The 21,946-nt window shown below is 40.7% G+C and overlaps 1 protein-coding gene across 7 annotated transcripts in view; it reads left to right on the top strand.

The window, feature by feature from the left end:
• LOC128741210 (A disintegrin and metalloproteinase with thrombospondin motifs 1) overlaps nucleotides 1-21,946 on the top strand; it is a 540,214-nt gene that overhangs the window by 414,806 nt on the left and 103,462 nt on the right. The gene's annotated exons all lie outside the window — the stretch shown is intronic.

Below are 21,946 nucleotides of genomic sequence, written 5' to 3'. Positions count from 1 at the left end.
CAACACCTGACGCCCATAAATTCATCCGCCGAGACTCTGTTTCTTCTCGTGTGACGTCGGCTGTCCACCTGATCGTCAAACTCTCCTGCTCACCAGTGATGCCCAACTGATTCGCCAAGTTTTTCTCCACCAATGTCACTGAAGCACCCTCGTCTAGGAACGCTAGCACTTTAATTGACCTGTCACCGCAGTACAACTGCACCGGTATCATTCGGAATATAACCGACTCGCTTGATTGAATATGCGCACTAAATCCCGACACGTTTCCGACCGGGTGCAACAAGGCATTATGCTGTTCGTTGCAATCTCCCACATTGCAGCGGACTTTAAGTCGACATTGTCCACCGTGTTTATTTAAGCACACACAACACAATTTTTCGCGTGTAACCACCTTTAACCGATCGGAATACGAAAGCCTTTTGAACTCTGGACAGTTCCTCAGACGATGGTTCGTGTTCTGGCATACTTTGCAGGGTTTCAGGATCTTACGCTCGTTCTCCTCAATACTCAACGTATCGGATTCGTTGTCACTAAAAAATGTTCTATTCTCCATCAGCTTCGCTTTAGCAGACTGTCCATTTCCGTTAGGTCTGAACTCTGACTCATTGTCGAAGCTGACATTAGCTTCACATGCATCCGCCACTATATCCATGAGAAAGTTCGTCAGGGTACGCAAGGTAACTTCCCTTTCGTGCCTCTTATACCGAACCCATTCTCGCTTATCGGGGTCGGGTAGTTTATCGACCAAGTCCTGGATCAACAGCGGATTAACCAGATGTTGTTGAAGTCCCGAAGCTTCCAAGTGCTCGCACAGCTGCTCTACCGCGTTTCCGAAGGGAATGAAACTAGCTAGCTTGTCCGATTTTGGTGACTCTAGTCTGCGGACTTTATCAAGCAGGCTTTTAAGCAGTTGCTCCGGACGACCATAGTGCATACGAAGCTTTTCGATCACTCTTGGGACCGACTGCGGAAGAAGCAGTTGCCCACTGACCAAGTCTAGAGCATCGCCCGTCAGAAACTCTTGCAATCGAACTAGATTTTCATGGTTCATATAACCGCAGATCTCGTTCGAGGCCTTGTAAGCCGCGTAAAACAGTGGCCATTCGGATGGCTTACCAGAGAACGTAGGAAGTTTATACGCTAAGCCCCTCCTTGCTGCCAACTGTGCTTTCGTAGGCCCAATCTGCTTCTGCTCTATCATGGCGACATTGTGCAGCGTCGTCGATAGTTTAGACTGATCGCTGTTATGTTCGCAGTCGTCGAATTCATCTTCTGAGTCCTCTCCTGCACTACCTTTTCCAGGGTGTTTCAGCTTTTCAACTTCGGCCTGTTCCCGTGCGATCCTCGATAACGATTTACCTGACACATTCTTCAGTGCGCTTAACTTCCGGTCCAGCTCCGCTACTTGCTTCTCAAATGCCAATTGATCAGCTTCCATTCGCCTTATCTGCTCGCACTTTTCTTTGAGAACTGTTTCCCGCATCAGTCTCTTTTCTTCTTCTTCTTCCGATTGCATCTTCCTTTCCATTTCAATCCTCTTTTTCTCCATTTCCAGCATAATTTTTCTCTCCATTTGCTTCAACATCATTTCTGCTTCCAATTCCTCCTCCATCCGCTTTTGCTTTTCCTTGAGTGCTTTCATTTTCTGCTCCATACTAAAAACGCTTTTTGCCGGATTGACAGGAAGTTGATCAGCTTCGTCCGTATTCTTACGGCCCTTACTCTTCCTTTTGGAAGCCTCTTTCAGCTGCTTTTTGTACTCTTGAGCCAGCTGCTGGCAAGCCGCACCCTTACAGTACCACTTGGCTGACTTTGATATGTCGACTCCTCCTACACAGCGGGAATGAAACCATTTTTCACATCCGTCACATCCTACCATTTCTTCGTTGATAGTTGACGGTCCACAAATTTCGCACGGCGTCGCAGTCAAGTTCATCTCCGTATCGTCAGCAGTAGATTCAGCATCGGAAGACGTATTTCGAGGTTGGATCGACATCTCTGTGTCCTATATGTGACACCTTCTTTTTGAGAATGTTTCGAAAGAAACCCTTTATTTTGTGTCGCAGACCTTTATTTTGTGTCGCTCAAACTGCAATTATTTGTCAATATTAGTTTTACAACTTATTTTATCCTTCTATGTACTTACAAGAAGTGGTTCTATTGTTCCTCTAATCTTCCTACACTTTTCACTGCTGCTTTACGCTATATTTTATCTTCCTGCGAAGAAACACGGTAAGTATTAGAGTAAGTATTTTTCTAGGTTTTGTTCAGCATACTTCTTTTACAGGAACTTTCCCGGTCGAGTTTCAGATTGATTTAACAGGTAAGTAATCTCCGTCTAACTAACCTCTCTTTTACAGGTATCGCTTTCTGCAGGTAAATATAACTTTATAATTATTGTTTCACCATTATTTTTATCACTTTACTTACAGGTCTAATCTGCTAAATCTGAAACCGTATCTTTATAATCTGTTCTCTTTAAACTATTCTTTTCTATTAAACTAAATCTTTAATTCTGATCGATCGTTCAATTGTACAATGATGCTTTTATTCCCCGATCACTTTGTTTACATTTTTTGCCTTCCTCGGTACGTTACTGATGATATTACGTCAGACCAAGGGTCTGACAGCCGGCTCGCTTTGCAAACGTCAGGTCAGGGGTCTGTCAGCCAACTTTCATTAACAGGGGAGTGCCGTGTTGCAACACTACTCGATTCAACTGCTCGACTGGGCTACTCGACTGAACTGCTCGACTCAACAGTTCGATTTAAATGCTCGACTGAACCGCTTGACCAGACTGCTCGGCTGGACTGCTTGACTAAACTGTTCGATTCAACTGCTGGACTGGACTACTCGAATTAACTGCTCGATTCAACAGCTCGACTCAACTGCTTGACTTCTGTTTGATTCAACAGCTCGATTTAACTGCTCGATTCAACTGCTCGACTAAACTGTTTGACTGAACTGCTCGATTCGACTGCTCGACTCAGCTGCTTAACTGAACCACTCGACTCAACTGCTCGAATAAACTGTTCGATTGAACTACTTGACTCAACTGCCCGATTCAACTGCTTGTCTCGACTGCTTGAATGAACTGCTCGACTCAAATGCTCGACTAGACTACTCCATTCAACTGCTCGAATGGAGTGCTCGATTTAACTGCACGACTAGACTGCTCGACTCAATTGCTCGAACGGACTGCTTGACTGAACAGCTTGATTTTACTGCTCGACTAGACTGCTCGATTTGACTGTTCGACTCGACTGTTCGACTCGACTGCTCGAACCAACTGCTTGACTCGATTGCTTGATTAAACTGCTCGACTCGCCCTCAACTCGATTCCTTGTCGCGATATCATATGGTCGGTGTTAAATCAGCAAAATTTAAAAAAATGAGTTCATGATAGCAAACGATCAAGAATTTTCTAAGCAACATTTTACTCTAATCAGACTCAATAAATGTTGCAAACAGCGAGATGTTTTTATTCAGTTAAATAAAATCCAATACGACCATAAAAAAAATGTTTCAGTTTCCGGCTATGACTCTTTTATGTACAATATCTTAGAGCTATATTATGCAATATTAGAACTCAAAGAACTAATACAAAGATTAAACATCTTCGCAAACACTGGCCAATGGAATGTATCCGCAGTTTTCTGCATTCTGAACAGACATTTATATTTTCCGGATCGTAAGATTCGGGCTCAACTAGTTCAATAATAATAGGAAAAAGTAACAATGTACCAAAAATCAACTTTATTGGTTAATGGGTAACTAATGTCGTTTTCGTTTTTGCGGTGTAGCTACACCGGTGCAGCTTTTTTGCACCAAAACTGTTCGTTTTCGATTTTTGTGCTACACCATTGCTACACTTTTTCTGCACCAGCTACACCAGAAAAAAGAGTGTAGCTGGTGCAGATCGGAAAATATCCACCCACCCATACCACATCACTGCCGCTGCACCGCGAGCGTTCGTTTATCCAGCGAAAAGTGTAGCACCAAACGGTGTAGCTACACCACAAAAACGAAAACGGCATAAGAAATCGCCGTGGGCGTACACCAGCTTAATTCGGGGGACTGCTGTATATAATCGTACCGAACCATATACATCATCAAAAATGATCGTACCGAACCATTAAATTCATCTATGGTCGTACCGAACCACATACAGGGGGGAAGATAAAATGTTCAGGACAGGCAAAATTTTGACGAAATTCAATCGACCCTAACTTCCACAAAATAAGACATTTATTTCTATTTTCTAAAAAATTTCAAGGTTCGCAGTTGCCAGTGGCAACTCCGGGGATATTTCGGATTATTGCGGGCTATGACAAAAACCAATTTTTTTCATCGCTTGTATCTTTTTCTGTCCTGCAAATTTATTTATATTGATATTTTGTCCCAAAACTAGATTTCCTTACCAGTCGATTGGTGAAAAAAGAACGAAAATCCGTCAAGAAACAACCGAGATAAGGCCATTTCAGTGAAATTAGTTCTGGATATGTGGCCAGTAACACCCTACCTTTATGGCCATCTTAAATCATGTCCAAAACCATGCCAATTTAACAAACTTCAAGAATTTACGAGGGTTGCAAATCCTGAAGTTCGATACCCATATTGACATGGTTTCGGATATTCCCTAAAACGCCCACTTCCGCCGGGGTACCGGGGTAACCTGCTATTGGGTTGCCATGGCAAGCTGCGGACCTGAAAATGCTTCCATTGCCAGTGGTCCGTAAAACTAAAGTTTGATACTTACATTGAAACGGTTTGCGTCGATTTTCGTTCTCTTTTCACCAATCTACAGGAAATAAAGTCTAGTTTTGGGACAAAATATGAATATTATTAAATTTTCAAGACAGAAAAAGATACCATTCTGATTCAAACTTCGAACACTTAAGCTAAAACTTTCTTCAAAGAAAAATGTTCAAAAACATCTTTATTCTACCCCCAGAAAGGGTTTAGTAGCATGATAATTTATTTATTTTCATGGGCAAATTTTAAAAATTAGGATAAAATGTTAATATACACTGAAAAACACTAAAAACTGCAGCTCGGTTTTGATTCAAACTTCGAACACTTTTATCGCGAAGTGGGAAAATAACAATTGATGAAATAATGCAAACAAAAAAACAGCTACGATTGCATGAAACGCTAAGAGTATGCAAACCAAATGAAAATCTGAGCTCTCTCTCACACACACACACACACACACACACACACACACACACACACACACACACACACACACACACACACACACACACACACACACACACACACACACACACACACACACACACACACACACACACACACACACACACACACACACACACACACACACACACACACACACACACACACACACACACACACACACACACACACACACACACACACACACACACACACACACACACACACACACACACACACACACACACACACACACACACACACACACACACACACACACACACACACACACACACACACACACACACACACACACACACACACACACACACACACACACACACACACACACACACACACACACACACACACACACACACACACACACACACACACACACACACACACACACACACACACACACACACACACACACACACACACACACACACACACACACACACAGTTTTTGATATAATTCGTAATAACCCGAAATATTTTCGGTTGCCACTGGTAACTGCGACGCTTCCAATATTTTATAAAAACAAATAGAAAAACTGTCTTATTTTGTTGAAGTCAGGGTCGTTTGAATTTCGTCAAAATTTTGCATATCCCGAACATTTTATCTAACCCCTGGGTATGGTTCGGTACAACCATAGCTGAATTGAATGGTTTGGTACGATCATTTTTGATGATGTATATGGTTCGGTATGATTATATTCAGCAGTCCCCCGAATGGATGGGGGTGGATGGTGGTGTACGCTCATGGCGATTTCTTTGTTGTCCATTAACCCATAAAGTTTGTTTTTGGTACATTGTTAGTTTTTGCTATAACCTAGTCAACTATCAAAAAACTGTTTTGGTTAATAGACAGCTGAGATACCGCGATGGGCGTACAGCACCACCCATCGCCTTTTTCGGGGGATTCCTGTACGAATTAAACGATTTAGTACGATCATTGTTGATGAATCATATGGTTCGGTACGACCATAGTAGAATTAAATGATTCAGTACGATCTTTGTTGTATGAAGTATATGGTACGGTACGACAATCCATAAGTTAAATGCACAAGAAGTAGAGAAACTTCGGCTGAAAAATTCAATAACGTCCTTTTGGCAAAGTCACCAGACAGAAAATCGTACGGGTCCAGAAAGACACAACAAAGCGTGTGAAGAAAAATTTGCTTGATAGACTAAATGAAAGGGTAATTTTCTGCATTGCCGGAAAGACCAAAACAGGAGTTATGTGAAGTCAAAGTTGCTCTTAGGCTTACCCTACGAGTCAAATCATATTCAATGCCGAAAGACCCGGAAACTTGTGCTTGCTCTCAGAACAATACATAATACTGTTGTAACTTTTGGATGAAGAATTATCTTCAGGATTTCAGTCACTTGGAAGATACCAGTTGAATGCACGACAAAATCGGTTTTTGTCTCTAATCAAATATAATAAATGGTAAATTCGTCAATAAAAATTGTTTTGAAACGTGTAAGTTAGTGTAACTTTTTATGCTTTCATATTAAGTAGTTTTTTATCATATTTTATCTTGTGAGTAGAGGAGAGATGTGGAGGTTGAATACCTCTGGTACAGAATATCACTTATCCCAGCGTCAGAACATACCTGGCGCAATATACCATTTCGGCAGTGAAACGTTGTGCTTCCGGTTCGGAGCATCGTCGCGTCGGCGATCATCGGTATCGTCTAGATTTCAACCGCGTTCAAAGACCTGACTGCTGAGCACAGTCAGTCGTATTCAGTTGGTTAAACAATCAAGACTCGGGCGATTCTTTGTGGTTTGGGGCGAACCAACCAACCACTGGTTGAAAGCCCCTTTAAAAAAGTTAATAAATAAATAAATAAATTCTTTGTGGCATGTAGTAATTTAGGCTTGGCACACATGCAAATCTTTTTTGATGATTTTTCGAAAGGATTTTTCAATCGCAGTGCAAACTACGGACCTCCACTTTCCGGCTTCCGCTGGCTACGACCATCCTGTAGAAACTTTGCGTCTTCTGGGAAGCAGCAAACTTGTGATCACTTCTTTAATGAGTTTTACAAATTAAACTAATGCAGCAAACTTGTGATCACTTCTTTAATGAGTTTTACAAATTAAACTAATATTAAAGTATACACTTTTTTGCATTTTTTTTTCGTTCAGCACCCTGAGGCAGTATTGGCACGAAACCCTTATGCGGTGTGAATAAACTCGGTTGTTTGGTTTTTCTCTTTTGTTGGCTGATTGTTTTGTAAATTTAATAGAAACCCGCGTACTTTTTTTCAATTCTTTCAGAGAAAATATAAACTTGATTCACGTTAATTTAAAAATAATTGTGATAGAGAAAAGTAGAGGCAGTTTACGGTAACGAGTGAAAATAAATGCGTCTAAAACAATCTCATTTCTCTTTTGTACAGTTATTATTCGTATACTAGGCAAAATTTACCATTTATCGCCCTTTCGAAAGGGTAAATTGAATGCCTGATTTTAATTTGATAATATATATCTATCATTTGTTTGACGAAATGACTAAATAAATAATAAGTATCCTCAGTAGCGATTCAGGCTTTATTATTATGAATGACTAATGAACAAAATTGGTTATAATAACCGCAATTAAAGTGCAATCAAACTCTAATCGTTACTTGTGTATGACTATAGTCAATCAGCGTTAGATCATTCGATTCAAATAGTAAATTTTAAAACTACAAAAATCCGTTTACCTTTTAGGATAAATTTCATTACAAACCAATCGACTCTGATCGCCAGCACAGTGGACGTAATATTGCCACATCGTCGGTCGATCTATGTTTATTGCTGTCAATACCCTTGCGGAGGTAAACATTGCTCAGCATTATTTACACACCTTCCGATGTCCCTGCTGTGGCGCTCGCTATACGGACGCCTTCTCCGGTGATGCACGATCAGATCGATTTGTTCCGATAAATGTTCTTACACAACCCGTAGCTAGGACAGCTCGAAAACTTACTCCGGCGTACTGCATCTTAATTAGTCCCTCACCAATCGCCCCACGCGAAACTACGCGATAGCAAAAGTCTGTCATTTCTATTTCAACCTGTATACCTGGTAGAGTTCCACTCGCCCCCATCGTATCGTTGACATGTAAACAATCCACTTCAAGGTCCCTGCAGTCAGTGGAGCTGCAGTGGGATGCCACCTGTGTAAAGCGCCCAAGCCGTCGAGCCGTCCGAGCAAGATCGTTTGCTCCCTGTTGGAACGGGCGCTTTCCGCCCGTTCGTTCGTTCGTTTGTCTTGATCAGCATATTTACATGCGGCAGCATGGTAGTTTTTATTAACGAGGTGCAAGCTGATGTTTCGCCGTTTTCGCGACCCTCACGAAGTGGGTTCGTCCGGTAAATAGTCGTCAGGTGTGAACATTTTCTGTACAAGTACCAACCATAAAAGCGACATCAGAAGGCTTTCTTGTGTTTTTATGACTGATAACCGGAACGGAAAAAATAAATATTCAGTTTAATGACGATGAGTGATGCTGCCCTAAGCTGGCTTAGGAAACACCAGGAGAAAAAAAATCTTAGGGCAAATTTTGTTCACTGACAGAGCTTACAAAAAGTTAATTTTCTCAACTGTGTCTAAAATCCATAGATTTTCAGTAAGCTTGCCGCGTCATGTCGCAATTTAATCGCACCTCCCGGGCAGTAATCGTTGAGCAACATTATCATCATCATTATCACCACATGCAGCTGACCGGCCAGCTAAGCTAGCCAGTCAGGGCCGCTGGATGATAGTTGGAGATTATTTCCCACCATCACAACTCAACTCAACTCTGGCAAGCAGGCTCCTTCCGACTGCATCTTCGTCTATTAGCATAAAGCAATGCGTAAACGTAAACGTGAGACTAGTTCAATTTATCATAGCACATAGCACTGATGTCCGTTTGCGTGCCGACTCTTTCACACGGCGAATGCGGAGCCTAGACGACGCGACGGTCCCGTCACGTCGGTGGTTTCGGATCGTTTTCCACACACCTGGCAGTCCCCGTTGCAAGCGCGTTCGCAACACAAGCGTCAAGCAAGTGTGTTGTTTTGATAAATTGTTTACTCGCGCAACTAACCGGCGATTAAACTTCCACGCGAGGTAAATCATAATGATTCGAGTTCGGCCCGGTGCCTCAGTCCTCTCCTTCTGCTCCTCCGCCTCCGGCGGCCACAGGTTTCTCTGCCGAGTTCAGGATGAAACGCTATTTGTTCTCCCATATAATTTACTCATTCTCGTCCGGTTCTGGTATGTAGCAATTAATGTAATAGATGATTAAAACATAATCAAATTATACCTCGTCCGGACACGCAGAAGGTTCACAGTGGCGTACCTTGGATAGTTCAGAGGAAAAAAAACAGCCTGGCAAATTTGAAAATAAGCACTGCGGTGCGTTAAGTAAATATGCCGTATTATACGCTGAAACTCTTGTCTGTCTGAAGTATTATTCCGTTTTTTTTCCACAAAAGTATTCGAGTTTAAATTTTATATGCTCTTTTTTTAATATTTTGAATGATGGAACACTATTCGCCCTGCTTTAAATCTCCGTTCATGGCTCAAAACGGTCTTCCAATTATTTCCTAATTTTGTCCGTCAAGATTTAAGTCAAACTTTAACTGTCACGCAGTTTCAGTAAATAGTCTTGAAACAGCAATATAGATCTGCGAAGCTTCCACCGCTTTGCATTATCAACATTCAAAAAAGAACACAGAGCTGCATGCTAGGTAATGAGCAAAATTCGCGCAACTGTTTGAAAAAGTTAACACAGAAAAATGTGCCCAACTGAATGTTGTGATCCTATAATCTAGAAGAAATGTGTGAGTATTTAGAGCACATCAACGAACTAACTTCTCATTCTGCCTTTCAACACAGCAAAAAATTAACGTTGTATCCGTTAACCCAGTGGAGGAGAAAATGTATCAATCACCGGGTGTTTACGTCTTCCAAACTCGCTGTTTACAGCCCAGTAGTATCAAGGAAACATCCTTCTTTTGATGTTTTTCGAATCATTGCTCATAAAGATTATAGCATGCATTGGATTTGTAGATTTGAAAGGCGCGCTTTCAATAAAGATAAAACAAATTTCAACCAAACCACGAGAAAATATCAATGATCCTGATATTTGTGCATGTATAAATCTGGGAGCCTGTGATTTTCTTTATTTTTTCAGTCTTATCTTTTGCCTAACAACAATATTTTAAGGAGTACTTCAAACTTCAGAAACATTAATAGAACCTGAGTTCCGGTTCTAGGAACTAAAACAATTGGTGGGTCTCTGACTGTAGCGCACAGAAATCAAATTGACCTAGGTCAATTCTTCTACCTGTTAGAACAAGAAAGTTTTTCTAGTTTGAGTTTAATCTACGAAAGGACATGCCAAGTGCTAACCACGGCATGTACCCAAAATTGACCCTATTTCTGATTGGTTGAAGCTGAACTACAACTTTTTGTTGGACAATGTAACACGGTCATTCTTTTTGTGCTGCTGAAATTCATTAGTGAGAATTATAAGTTGAATATTTATTTCCGAGTTTTGATTTCTTATTTCTGGTTTAGTGTTGTTTATTAGCATTGATTTGCAGGCAACAGTGGTGCAGAGTGTACAATGATTTTTTGATATGGATGGCAGCCATTATGAAAAGAAGATAAGAAACCAGTTGGCACAACCTGTCTTAGGGTTTTAGTCGCGATCTTAAGAAATCTTTTTGGGATAAAAGGCCGCCTTGTCCGACTTAGCTGAGTAAAAAATCGTAGTTTTATCACCGAACAAAGGGTTACATTTTCGTTTCGAAATCAATTTAATTGCGATATTTAATCACATTTAACACTCACTCTTTTTTACTCTCTGCTGTTCGGATAAAGAACTAAATTTTTGAAGCAGCACTTGGTTTGTGACAGCTCAAACTGTAATTAGTATTATATTAATTAGCAAATATTCATTTCATTACATTTTCAATAAACTTACAAGAAGTAGTCCACTTTACCCTCTTGCACGCTATAAACGTTTCCTTCACCTTTCTTCTGTCTCGCTATTTGGTTGCTGTTTGAGGTTTAGTCGGTCTAAACCTGTACAGATTTAACTATAATTAGCCTAAGTAATCACTTTATTTCTTAATTACTTACGACTTTCACCTTTTCAATCAACTAATCAATAATTTTTCCTCCTCCGATTATTCAACAAACTGCCACGTAGTACCGGTCTTTTCGTTGCGGAAGGAAGAATCTTGTGTCACAATAAATCGCAATAATTTCGGGTACAATTCACTGGCACTGATTTTTACTTGTAAATCCGCAACTTCCAATTTTTACACTACGTTTTCGCTACTATTTCCGCTTTCTAAATTATATCAAATCAATACACTTTGCAATAGCCAACTATATATTTTTACTATAGGTTCACTTTTTTTTATTTGTTTTGATTCGTTACCATCCGCCGAACTGACAGCCGATATAAAGTGGCACTGCAGCAGCAGGTACGCTAACCGCTGCGATGCGCATTGTTGTGTTGGTGCGTTACACTGCGGTGTTAACATACCCCTGCCCGTAACATCCGGTAGTTCCTGCGGAAGTTCCGAATTTACTTGACTTCCATCACCGCTAAATTGGCTACGGCTCACCAGTACACTTTGGTGACCATGCGCACTAACGCCTGTCGCACTCGTCCGTCTAGTCCCGGAAGCAGCTCCTGTATGATACCTCCACTCCAATCTTTTCAGTTCTTGTCTTCTACAATGATGACTAGATCGTCGACCTTTAACAGCTACTGTTCCTCGAACCGCTTCGATCTTAAAATCAAAGTTGTCGTCATTTGATGCTTCATGGTGGAATCCCACAAATCCACGATCCGATTCGGTGGCATTTGCTTGTTTCGGTCCGTAGACTGACCATCCGAGCTTGCTGCGCACCGCTATCGGATCTACCACTGCTCCTATCTTGGTTTCAAGTGGGGCGAACGTATGGAGGTTATTCAGTCCTATTAGCATCTCTGGTCGTCCATTATACGACGCAATAGGCAGACCTCGCAAGTGCTTGAATTGCCGTGCAAGTTCCCCTGCGTTTATCGTTTGATTAGGCAGCATCAACCTTTCGACGGTACGGACTGTCTTCAATAACGTCTTCTCGTCGTCTCCGACACCTGACACCCATAGGTTCATTCGTTTAGAATCCTTCTCTACTCTAGCCATGTCGGCCGTCCACTTGATCGTCAATTTTTCGTGGACTCCAGCAACACCCAAGCGATCAGCCACGCTTTTTTCCACCAGGGTTACCGACGCTCCTTCATCCAAGAAGGCCAAGACACTGACGGACTTTTCGCCACAGTGCAGGCTAACCGGAATCATCCGGAACAACGTATCGTTATTTGTCCGGATGTGTGCGCTGGTTCCAATAGCACCGTCGATTGGATGGAGAAGTTCGTGATGTGGTTGTCTGCAGCCACCAACGTTGCATTTCAGCTTGAACTTACATGCCGCCGATCCGTGATGGTTCAGACACACGTTGCACAGCTTCCAACGGTCGACGACTTTCATCCCGTCTGCGTACGATAGATTTCTGAAGTCCTGGCAATACCGCAACCGATGATCTGTTCGCTGACATACTTTGCACTGCTTCATGTCACTGCTTCCTTCGCCACTGGTTTGACTTTCAGTGTCACTGTGGTTGTATACTGCTCCATATTCCTTCGATTCGCTTTGGGCTTTTCCCGATCGGTTATCAGTGTTGGCTTTACCGGCAGGCCCGAATTCCATACTGATATTCGCTTCGCAAGCATCCGACACTATCTCTGATAGGAAATCGGTAAAAGTCCTGAGGGTCACTTTCTTCTTCCCTCGCTTGAAGCGCACCCACTCACGCTTATCGTTGTCTGGGAGCTTTTCGACCAAATCTTGGATGAGTAGCGGATTGATCAAGTGCTGTTTGAGATCCGCCGCCTCTAAGTGTTCGCACAGCTGCTCGACTGCTATACCGAAGGGAATGAATGTGGCCAACTTTCCGGCTTTCGGTGGTTCAAGTTTATGCACTTTCTCCAGATGACTCTGCAGCAGTTGTTCCGGACGACCAAACAACTGCCGAAGCCTTGCGATTACTTTCGGTACTGATTTCGGTAGAAGCAGCTGGCCGCGAACCATTTCCAGAGCTTGACCTTTTAGGCATTCTTGTAGTCGCACAAGATTTTCGATATTCGAGTACCCACAGGCTTCGTTGGATGCCTGGTACATTCCGAAGAATAACGGCCATTCTTCTGGCTTTCCCGAGAAAATGGGTAACTTCTTGCTAATCCCATTCCGCGCTGCCAGTTGGGCCTTTGTCGGTCCGGCTTGTACTTGCCCCTGCCCGTGTCGACACAATCGATCGTGCTTAATCGAGATTGAACTCTTCTTTATACCCTCACTTTTTTCCGAAGCTCCATCAGATTCATCTTCGTGTAGACTCTCTTCACTGTCGCTGTCGTCTTCACTGAAATCACTGTCTTCTCGATGGACTTCTTCGAGTTTCCTCAGATTCTCTTTTGTCAGCTTTTCCAGCCTCGGATTTCGTCCTTTACTTTTTCCAGACATTTCTTCGCAGGTATCAACGGATTTCTTTGGGGCGGATTGTTTCAATCGTTTCATTGCTTCATCCATCGCCTTCATTTTGTCCGCAAATGACTTTTGCTGCTTTATCATACGGTCTAGCTGTTCTTGCCGTGCTTGCAGAATGGCTTCTTACATCTCCTTATTTTTCTTTTCTTCCTCTTCGAGTAACTGCCTTTCCATCAGCATCCGCTTCATCTCAATGGCTCGGTTGAATTCCATCTCTTTCCTTTTAATTAACACCTCCATTTCCAGCTCCTGCTCCATTCGTTTCTGCTTTTCCTCCATCGCTTTCAGTTTGTTCTCTAGAGCTATCGAACGGTCGGATTTGACGCTGGAATCGTCACCACCTTTCTTGGAGCGACTTCTCTTCTTCTTCTTTTGGCATGCTTCTTCTTCGCAGTACCACTTAATTTCCTTTTTAGCATCAGAAATGCCGACACAACGGGTGTGATGCCACTTTTGGCATCCATCGCACGCGATCATCATTTCATTTTCGGTAGAAACTTCCCCGCACGTATCGCAAGGAGTATCCGTAAGATCCAGATCAGAAGGGCTGGGATTCGTCATTGCGATTTGAGGCTATCCGATTCTTGTGTACTTCTTTTTGAGAATGTTCGGATAAAGAACTAAATTTTTGAAGCAGCACTTGGTTTGTGACAGCTCAAACTGTAATTAGTATTATATTAATTAGCAAATATTCATTTCATTACATTTTCAATAAACTTACAAGAAGTAGTCCACTTTACCCTCTTGCACGCTATAAACGTTTCCTTCTCCTTTCTTCTGTCTCGCTATTTGGTTGCTGTTTGAGGTTTAGTCGGTCTAAACCTGTACAGATTTAACTATAATTAGCCTAAGTAATCACTTTATTTCTTAATTACTTACGACTTTCACCTTTTCAATCAACTAATCAATAATTTTTCCTCCTCCGATTATTCAACAAACTGCCACGTAGTACCGGTCTTTTCGTTGCGGAAGGAAGAATCTTGTGTCACAATAAATCGCAATAATTTCGGGTACAATTCACTGGCACTGATTTTTACTTGTAAATCCGCAACTTCCAATTTTTACACTACGTTTTCGCTACTATTTCCGCTTTCTAAATTATATCAAATCAATACACTTTGCAATAGCCAACTATATATTTTTACTATAGGTTCACTTTTTTTTATTTGTTTTGATTCGTTACCATCCGCCGAACTGACAGCCGATATAAAGTGGCACTGCAGCAGCAGGTACGCTAACCGCTGCGATGCGCATTGTTGTGTTGGTGCGTTACACTGCGGTGTTAACACTCTGCATTGACATCTTTAGTCACTTGTTTGGCGGTTTTTGTTGTATTTTTGTCATCTTTCGTCTTTTATTTTTCTCGGATTTTTGCCTACTTATTTATTTATTTATTCATCTCACCTCATCTTGCTGTCATTTTTTCGCTGTCTTTCCACCATCTCTTCGTCAAATTTTTGCCGTCTAATTGTTATTTTTCGTTGTCTTCTTGAAGGTTTTTCAACACGTTCTCGCCACCTTTTTGGCATCTCTCTATTGCATTTTTGTCATCTTTCCATGGTCTGTTCGGCATCTTTTTATCACATTCTCGTCGTCAGTTCGTCATTTGTTGATCTCCGTTTTTGCATTTTTCTTCGCTTTTTTCAACGTTTTTACCGTTTTTGTTCTTATTGTTTTGGCGCCTTCATTTTATTTTGCGTTATATTGTCGATTTTATTCCCTTTATGTCATCTTTTCATTGCTTTTTGTAGTCGTTTTGCCGTTCTTGTTTTCTCTCTTCAACTTTTTGGCACCCTTTCTCGTCGTCCTATTTATTGTCAAGACTACTTATAGTGACCAATTCCCCCTTTGGTAATTAAAAAAAAGACATCTTTTTTTTACATGTTGTGTCGCCTTTTTGACGCTTTTTAAATGATTTTTGTTGGTTTTTCTAATCTAATCTAATCTCACACTAACGCAGCCAATTCTTGAAGGCATCCTGGAAAATGACGATTACTTGAATCAATCATTTTTCTTGTCAACGGCCAGGCCAACTGCGCAGCATGTACCGCAGAGAGAATTCCAAGGAATCAAGTGGAACCAGAAAAAATACCTAATTCCATTAAACTCCTTGAAATCAAGGGGAAGGAAGGAAGCGTGGACCTCCCGTACCAAACGCTTCCCATATACATAGATAATGGTTTATTTACAGTCGTAGGGAGTATCTTTGCTAATAAAGGTTAAGTGATACTCCGGACCCTCAGGGATGAACTAATGGCATTTAGACCAGAAGCCAGGCTGCAATTGGCCAAGGATATAGCGCCTTATTTCGCTCTCTGAAAATAGATTAGTTTGCCAAAAATATTAGTTTAAATCATATAATACTTGAAAATAAAGTCGTGTGGTTTAATGGTTGCCTAAAACTACATTTGTAAGGTTAGGAACTGAAAACCGCACGACCCCGCACCTCCTAGCTTGGCTACTCAATTATACAAATTGAAGTATTTCCAGGTATGGTCACGTGGAGGCGCTAGGTAGGGGCTTGGGATGGCTAGAGCTATATTGGGCGCTTTTTCCTAGTTGCCTTCCCCATTTCATACCCTAAATGATTTTTGTTGGTTTTTGACGACTTTTTGCCTTTTTTTCTGTCGCTATTTTGGTGTCTTTTTGTCATCTACATCGAATTTTCATGTTATTTCCGACGTCTGTTCGTTGTTTTTCGGCAGTTTTCATCGTATTTTTGTCATCTTCCGACCAAAATATCATCTTTCGTCCAATTTCAATAAGCTTTTCGCCTATTTGTCATTTGTTACAAAAAAGTTATATTTCCGATGTTTTTTGCTGTCTGTTGTTCTTTCGTCGGCTTTTTGTCATCTCTTTATTTTCCTTCCTTCTTTGACAATAACGCTATTGTTTTTTTGCATATTTTGCGAATGCTTTTGTTTTTTTGTTTTGACAGCTTTTGCCGTTTTCGTCGTAATTTTATCGTTATTTCTTCGTTTGTCATCTTGTCATTTTTCATCGTCTTCTGTTATCGTTTTTCCATTTTTTATTGTCCTTTCGTCACTTTTTTGCTATTTTTCATCGTTTCGTTAACTGTCAGTTGTCTTTTTACTGCCTCTGTGCTGTTCTTTTGTCGTATACAGTAGACTCTCGGAAAAGTTAATCGATTGGGGAATGGGTCGATTAACTTTTCCGAAAGATTAACTTTTCCGAGTAGTCCTAAAAATCAGTGAAAATGATAAATACCAAAGCGAAAAATGCATTTCGGGATATAAGATACACATTTTTATGTATTTGAAAGTTGTAATGAAAAGAAAAATGTAGCAAGATCTTTATGAAATAATACTTAGTTCCTTTAAGTAAGTTTTAAATAGTCGGTTACACTAGCTTACTTTTGTTTTTTCGTAGTCTGCGACTACGATTTGATAATGTTCGCGGTTATTTTCAGTTTAAAATTCAATCTGAGTTGGCGCTTTTCCAGTATGTTATCAATAATCCTGAAGTAACTATGTGCCCGTATTGAACTATTGTTGCAAGTGTCCGGTACAAGAATTTAATTTAATCGCAGTTATGATGCGACTCTGTATGAAACTGTGAAAAAGCGACAATAAACCGAAAAATGAGATATAAAGATAGAATGAAAACACACGTGTGTGGACGAGCGTTTGGACAACCAATAAATTCAAACTTTCAGAAAAGTTAAGGCAAAAATTAACTTTTTAGAGCGTTGCATGGGAGCTGTGGCGACCACCTGGTCGGCGTGCCTCACTCACCGTAACAGCTGATTTTTCTAGCAACACGACCGACCGAGAAGCGTCATCGATAGTAGATAGGTGAAATGTAAACATTAAAGAGAAGGAAAAAGTGAAAGTCATCCTTTTTGCTTGCGGAGAATCCGATTCGAGAGCTAAATCTACTTACAGTCTAGTGATACAATTCTTAAACTTAGTAGTGCTAAAAGTAAAAGTTAAAATTAGTCCTAATCCTACTGGCTAGTACTTAAACTACAAATTAGTGAATAAAAACCTAAAAAGTAAGTGCTAGGTAAAATATGCTTAACTATGCATGCAACAACATGTAATGAAAAGTTGCTTTTCAGGTCATATCGCTATATTATTTTATGATTAAAAGCATACAGTGCGTGGATATTTGTTAAACTTACCAGTTAATACGTTCTTAAAACTAAATTGCTAAAACTAGTAGACGTAAAACTAAAGGTAACTAGTATACATGCCATATCTAAAATGATGTACCTAATTCATAGCTTACATTATTATACTAATTGCTAGGTTAAATTCTATCCTCGCTGTACAATTCGATTGAGCCGGCTTAAACATACAGTAGCTATTGGTAAGAAATAGTTACACAAAAGTAAACATACGTTCTAAAACTTAGGTATTACTATGTATAGAGCGTAAAGCAGAGAAAGGAAGAAGACAACGTAATTAAAAGCATAGCTGGAGTGAATCGGAACATATAAAGCGTTGAAAGTTAGAGATAAGAGAGAGTTATTATAAAATTGAAAATACTAAACGTAAGTTAGGAAAAAATGAAAAGGGCAACTATAATGTATAAGAATTAATCGTTATTCTCGCATCTATCTTGCAGGAAGTTTTTATCGTCGCTATAATACACGATTAAAAACTCGGAAACTGAATTTATTTCGTTGATTCTAAATCAACAGGAGCTGATATTCGCTTAACTTTTCTGATCAATTAACTTTTCAGAGAATTAACTTTTCCGAGAGTCCACTGTATTCAACATCTTTTCGTCGATTCTTTTGCATGTTTCGTTACCTTGCTAACGCTTTTTGAACGACTTGTTGGCATTTTTTGTTGTTCTTGTTGTTGTTTGTTTTTTTTCAACGTCTTTGCGTTTACTTTTTATCGTATCTTTTCATGACTGTTTCATTATCATTTCATAGCATTTTTGTTGCCATAATGCCATCTTTCGTGGCCCCCCAGATAACACAAGATCGTAATAGTCCACATTAAGTCGTATGCATAACAATTTTACATTGACATTTCATCATGATTAGAGTATGTCAAAGCTAAGAGTACAATATGATGTTTTTTCAGTCGTGCGTGTCGTCAAATACAACCTAGGGCTATGAAATATGAAGCAGTATTGTTGATTGTAATATCTCAATCGATAATTGAGTAATATTAAGTTGCGTCTTCTAAACATTGTTGTATAGAATGCAAGATAAAATTATCAAAACTTTTGCACGTATATTGCCTCCACTTTGGTACTTATATGTTCTTATGTGGTGTAAAATACACTGAAGTCGCTTTTTACGCGACTATTTTTACGCGAATTTCGGAATTTACGCGGTTTTTTTTCGCGATTTTCGAAATTTACGCGGTTTTTTACGCGAATTTCGAAATTTACGCGGGTTTTTTGCGCGATTTTTGGAATTTACGCGGATGTGCTCAAAACGTCTATTTTTTATTACGCGAAATTTTGGTTTTTTACGCGAATATTGGAATTTACGCGGTTTTTTTCACGCGAATTTCGGAATTTACGCGGTTTTTTTACGCGAATTTCGGAATTTACACGGTTTTTTTTTTCGCGATTTTCGGAATTTATACGTTTTTTTACGCAATTTTCGGAATTTACGCGTTTTTTTACGCGAATTTCGGAATTTACGCGGGACGTATCCTTCGCGTAAAAAGCGACTTAAGTGTATAACTTTTTCGTGCGAATATGATGTTGTATCTATCAGTTGCAACCGAAATATACAAATCAAATTGTTTGCTGGGCTCTTCGTTGTCTCTTTGTCGTCTATTTGCTGTCTGTTCGTTGTTCTTTAGTCATCATATTTTTGTCTTATCGACGCCTTTTTGTCATTTTACTGTTTTATATTCGTTATATTTGCATGATTGTTTTGCCATCTTTTCATCGTATTTTCGTCGATTGTTCATTGATTTTTGACGTCTTTACTCGTGAGTTTTATGAATGAAAGAAATTTTTAATCTTCTACGTGAAGTTTATGAAAATCCGTAGATTCAAGCATCCGTAGAAAATTCCAAAGTTCGTAGAACTACGGATAAATCCGTAGATTAAGCATCACTGATGAGGCGATTTCATCACTTTTTCTGACGCACTAGTCTAACACAGACATCAAATTGATCTAGGTTTAATCGCGATCGAAGGAAATCTTTTTGGGACGAGGAGACTGTCACTTTTTCTGGCGTACTTCCCAAGCAGAGCCATCAAATTGTTCTATGTTTCAAATTGTCGTAAAGAATCTTCGAGAATGTTGCGACAAGGAGATTCTGTCACTTTTTTTCTAAAACTAAAAAGCAAAGCCATGGGTTTATACCGTCTTTAGACATTACCCTTCTTTATCGACAGACTTCGCAGCCGGCTGTTAGAGTACAGGAAAATTACGGGGCCAGTGCAACAATCCTACTGACACTAACTAGCAAGCACCGCCTAGCCGAGATTCGAACATACGACGACTGGCTTGTTAGACCAGCATCGTACCTCGAAGCTAGGCTGGACTAGGCTAAAACTAAAGCAGTCGAAATCATAGTAGACAAATGGTGTATTTAACTGTCATTCCTGCCTGTGAAGCAAGCCGTGCTGATGTCCGTATGAAGCACGCAACAAACTGTCAGCGTCGTGATTACACACTAAAATTTGAGGTCGTCTGCGTATAATGATTTCAGCGACTTGCTCCAGGGTTATTTTGAACAACCGCGTCAGTTTGTCCGAAACGCCGCTCTCATGCAGGAGCAGTTCACGCTCGATTGTATCGTCTGCTGCCCTGAAATCCACAAAAATGCGATACGTGGGCACGTCGTACGCTTAACATTTCTGAAGGATTTACTGTAGAGTGAAAATTTGATCCATAGTAGCGCCTGGTAGGTACTGTGTATAAAATTCTGGTCAACTTTGAAGTGATTAAAAATGGTTCAACGAACTAATCACGTGATTACCATGTTTATGTCACATTAGAATCAGATACAGACACTGAAATGAATCTTTTCTAATCGTTGAACCTACATAATAAGGAATTTTCGTAACAAGTTTCTAGATCGCCAATCCGTAGTATGCTTATATTTTGCTACAACCGAGTTATAGCAGCACTTTTAGCTAGCAGTTAGGTAGTGATCTCCCATTTCGGTATGCTTTACATGCACATGCACACCGCCCAGCCTAGCTTCGAGGTACGATGCTGGTCTAACAAGCCAGTCGTCGTATGTTCGAATCTCGGCTAGGCGGTGCTTGCTAGTTAGTGTCAGTAGGATTGTTGCACTGGCCCCGTAATTTTCCTGTACTCTAACAGCCGGCTGCGAAGTCTGTCGATAAAGAAGGGTAATGTCTAAAGACGGTATAAACCCATGGCTTTGCTTTTTTTACATGCACATTGAGTGCACTTGTGATAAACGACCTATCAAGCCATCTCTTGACATGTCCACAACACACCGTCACCTTCAAAGTACCGTTTCAAAATGCTCATACGCTCGCATATGTAAGACCAATTCACCTTTCGCATAAATCCCGCTGTTGTACCCCTTCAATAGAGATCGAACTTGTTCGCCACTCAGCACAAGACTTGTGGCGAGACAAATCGAACGCGCTCCGCGCTGTCACTTTGACACTGATTGACTGCCGCAAGTTACTCCGGCAAATTAGCTGACGAGTTTCCATGAATTCAGGTTCAACCGACCGACCGGCTGCTGCTTGCTGTAGACTGTAGGCAGCGTTAGAGTATGCATGTCAAAGCGACAAATCAGCACACAATCATAAACATCCATCAAAACAACCAAAAAAAGAATCAATTCACAGCAGGTCTCAGCCCCAAAGCGAGGAATTTCTACTGTTGAGGCCCGAATACTGCCAGACCCTCAGGGCTAATCACCCATGATTGCTACTATCGGTCGCCTGTAACGACTCCTTTCACTCATAATGCTCAATCCTCTTGTTCAAACCTCTCTAAGTCTGGTGTTTGACACCGAGAAGGCGTGTAACATGGTGGAGTTAACAAATTAGCAACATAAATTATACGACCCGTGCGTTCAGTTCGGTTGGTTCAGGTGGAGCAGACCTAAGCACTTTTACACCTGCAAAACAAGATGGAAGAAAATTAGCTACTAAATAGAGTTAATTTACCAGCGTTAACGGCCTGGCAAACGACTGGTTTCCGTCCCTTTACGAACGAA

The sequence above is a fragment of the Sabethes cyaneus genome, chromosome 3 (genome assembly GCF_943734655.1).
Source record: "Sabethes cyaneus chromosome 3, idSabCyanKW18_F2, whole genome shotgun sequence".
NCBI lineage: Eukaryota > Metazoa > Arthropoda > Insecta > Diptera > Culicidae > Sabethes > Sabethes cyaneus.
Note: the sequence above shows the minus strand (reverse complement) of the source record. Positions and strands in the feature narration are given on the sequence as shown.